Raw genomic sequence first — 5087 nt, forward strand, 5'->3', positions numbered from 1 at the left:
AAAACACAACCAAAACATACTGCAAATGCAACCAACGAGTTTGGGACCAAATACTAAACTTTTGACTACTTGAATACACTATGAGTGAATTTATCAAAATACTTATGACTTCTTCAAATGGGGGACTAGATACATAAAGTGCTTTCATTTCTAAATGGTGAAATAGATATGTATGAAAATACCCTAAATTAAAAGGTGACATTATATACTGCCACCTCATATGAAACATTTGATCTCAAATCCAAAATGTTGGAGTATATAGCCACATTTAAAATGTTAGCTTCACTGTCAAAATAGATTTAGTGTGGGCTGTATACTCAATACAATCTAAATCTGATACCTCACTGTCTGTCTTTTGACTGATACTGCTTTTTAAACTGCTCTGGTCAGTCTACTCAAATATTTGTACTATACATGTTTCTCTCTACACACAATATTATGATAATTTCTAATATATTTTTATATCTACAAGCAGTACTTTGATAATTTGTCATTTCAAATAATGAAACATCCATTTATGAATAGATAGGGCAGGTTTCAGGACACTGATTTAACTGAAAATGTTGAAAAATATACTTTTAATATCTTCACCACCAAAGAACAGCAGTGTGGTTTTAATATGATTTGACTCTTTGCAGGCTGTCAGGCTGTCTAGTCACAGAGGAAGGCTGTGCTTCTCTGGTCTCAGCTCTGAAGTCAAACCCCTCACACCTGAGAGAGCTGGACCTGAGCTACAATCACCCAGGAGACTCAGGAGTCAGACTGCTCTCTGCTGGACTGGAGGATCCACACTGCAGACTGGAGAAACTCAAGTATGTAGAGGGTTTATGTCAATGTTCATATCAGACATGTTGGAGTTATCAGGCTAGTTAAGACAAACATTCTGACCACCACTTGGACTAAGTTATATAAAGACTGTGTGTGTGTGTGTGTGTGTGTGTGTGTGTGTGTGTGTGTGTGTGTGTGTGTGTGTGTGTGTGTGTGTGTGTGTGTGTGAGTTCAGGTGTATCCCTCAATGACTGTCTGTTCTTCTGCTTACCGCTACAGTGTATAACATGGTGGAGAGAACACAATGAAACCTGGACTTAGAAAATGTGAGTGTTGACTGCTGTGAAGAATATGACTAAGAATAAGTCTTAATTCAAGTGAAGTCAAAGTCAAAGACCACCATCATTACTTACTTGGTCATATTAAATATCAGGTGTAGTTCTACAGAAGCACAAATCAGGGACACCAATGTTTACAAAGAGTTGCTTTGACAATGTGTGTGTGTGTGTGTGTGGTGTGTTCGTGTTACTTTAGAAATGTGTGTTTGTGATCATGCATGCATACATGTGTGTCCAGTGTGTGTGTGTGTGTGTGTGTTCAGGATGTGTGTGTGTGTGTGTGTATTTAATGGGAATAAGTGTGTTTTATATTACCATACAGTATAACATATGATCATGAGCAAATCTCAAGTTACCTTAACTTCTCCTTTTGATAAATAGAAACATCTACATTAAATTAATTAGTGAAAAGTGAGTTAACATTCTAATGTGAATGATGATGATTTCTAATATTGTGTCTGGTGTCATCCATCAGATGTCTGTGATCTCACACTGGACCTAAACACAGTAAACATACTCCTCTCTCTGTCTGAGGAGAACAGAAAGGTGACACGTAGGACAGAGAATCAGCCGTATCCTGATCACCCAGAGAGATTTGAGGTCTATAGACAGGTGCTGTGTAGAGAGGGTCTGACTGGGCGCTGTTACTGGGAGGTAGAGTGGAGTGGGAGAGGGGCTGATATAGGAGTGGCATATAAAGGAATCAGCAGGAGAGGAGGGGGTTATGACTGTGTGATTGGATACAATGACAAGTCCTGGAGTCTGATCTGCTCTGACAACAGTTACTCTGCCAGGCACAATAAGAAGTCCACTACCATAGACGTCCCCTCCTCCAGCTCCCACAGAGTAGGAGTGTATCTGGACTGGCCAGCCGGCACTCTGTCCTTCTACAGAGTCTCCTCTGACACACTGACCCACCTGAACACATTCCACTCCACATTCACTGAGCCCCTCTATCCAGTGTTTAGGGTTTGGTTTGACTCTTCAGTGTCCCTGTAAATAATAACGTCAAACACATTAAACACACACACACACACTGTACACACACACACACACACTGAACAGACACACTGGACACACAAACACACACACACAAACACACTGGACACAAACAAACACACACACACACTGATCAAACACAAACACTGGACACACTCACACTGGACATACACACACCCACACTGGACACACACACACTGGACACACACACACACACTGGACACACACACACACACTGGACACACAAACACACACACACACACACACTCACACTGGACCCACACACACACACACTGGACACACACACACACACACACACCAGACACACACACACACATACACTGTACACACACACTGGAAACACACTCACACTGGACCCACACACACACACACTGGACACACACACACACACACACACCAGACACACACACACACATACACTGTACACACACACTGGACACACACTCACACTGGACCCACACACACACACATACTGGACACACACACACACACACACATACACACACTAGACACACACACACACACACACACACACTGTACACACACACACTGGGGACACACACACGCTGGACACACACAAACACACACACACACACACACACACACTGGACAAACACACACACTGGACACACACACTGGACAAACACACACACTGGACACACACACACAATGGACACACATAAACACACACACACACACACACACACACTGGACAAACAAACACACTGGACACACTCACACTGGACATACACACACATGCTGGACACACACACACTGAACACACAAACACACACACACACACACACACACACACACACTGGATACACACAAACACACACACACACACTGGACACACACACACATACTGGACACACACACACTGTACACACACACACACACACTGGATACACACAAACACACACACACACACACAAACACACACACTGGACACACACACACTGGACACACAAACACACACACTAGACACACACACACACACACTGTACACACACACACACACTGGACACACACACACTGGACACACACACACTGTACACACACACACACACACACTGGACACATACACTGGACACACACACACTGGACACACACACACACTGAATACACACACTGGACACACACACACTGGACACACACACACTGGACACACACACACACTGAACACACACACTGGACACACACACACTGGACACACACACACTGGACACACACACACACACACACACACACACTGGACACACACACACATACACTGGACACACACACACACACTCAACACACACACACACACTGAACACACACACACACTGGACACACACACTCACACACACACACACACACAAGTCACACACACACACACACACTGAACACACACACTGGACTCACACACAAACACACTGAACACACACACACACACACCAGACACACACACACTGAACACACACACACTAGACACACACACACTAGACACACACACACACACACACACACACACTGGACACACACACACATACACTGGACACACACACACACACACACTCAACATACACACACACTGGACACACACACACACACACACATACACAAACACACTGGACACACACACACACACACACACACACACACACACACACACACTGAACACACACACTGGACTCACACACAAACACACTGAACACACACACACACACACACTAGACACACACACACTGGACACACACACACTGAACACACACACACTGGACACACACACTGAACACACACTGGATACACACACACACACAAACACACACACACACACTAGACACACACAAACAGTGGACACACACACAGACACTGGACACACACACATACACACTTACACACACACTCACACACACACACACACACTGGACACACACACTGGACACACACACTGGACACACACACACTGGACACACACACTCACACACACTGGACACACACAAACACACACACACACTGGACGCACACACTGGACACACACACATACGCTGGACACACACACACTGGACACACACACACACATACTGGACACACACACACTGAACACAAACACTGGACACACACAAACACACACACACACACACACACACACACACTGGATACACACAAACACACACACACACACACACTAACACACACACTGGCCTCTGACCGCAAGGCACTACAGAGGGTAGTGCGTACGGCCCAGTACATCACTGGGGCCAAGCTTCCTGCCATCCAGGACCTCTATACCAGGCAGTGTCAGAGGAAGGCCCTCAAAATTGTCAAAGACTCCAGCCACTCTAGTCATAGACTGTTCTCTCTGCTACCGCACGGCAAGCGGTACCGGAGTGCCAAGTCTAGGTCCAAAAGACTTCTCAACAGCTTCTACCCCCAAGCCATAAGACTCCTGAACAGCTAATCATGGCTACCCGGACTATTTGCACTGCCCCCCCACCCCATCCTTTTTACGCTGCTGCTACTCTGTTAATTATTTATGCATAGTCACTTTAACTCTACCCACATGTACATATTACCTCAACTACCTCAACTAGCCGGTGCCCCCGCACATTGACTATGCAACGGTACCCCCCTGTATATATAGCCTCCCTACTGTCACTTTATTTTACTTCTGCTCTTTTTTTCTCAACACTTTTTTGTTGTTGTTTTATTCTTACTTTTTCTGTTTAAAATAAATGCACTGTTGGTTAAGGGCTGTAAGTAAGCATTTCACTGTAATGTCTGCACCTGTTGTATTCGGCGCATGTGACCAATACAATTTGATTTGATTTGATTTGATTTGATTTGGGAAGGAGAGGTTCCAGACAGCTACAGCTGAAGAAACAGGCCGCAGGTTAAACGATGACCAAGTGACCGATTGGCTAGTAGAGCAGGATGCTGACCAAGTGACCGATTGGCTAGCAGAGCAGGATGCTG

The sequence above is a fragment of the Coregonus lavaretus genome (assembly GCF_964263955.1).
Source record: "Coregonus lavaretus genome assembly, chromosome: 2".
Taxonomy (NCBI): Eukaryota; Metazoa; Chordata; class Actinopteri; order Salmoniformes; family Salmonidae; genus Coregonus; species Coregonus lavaretus.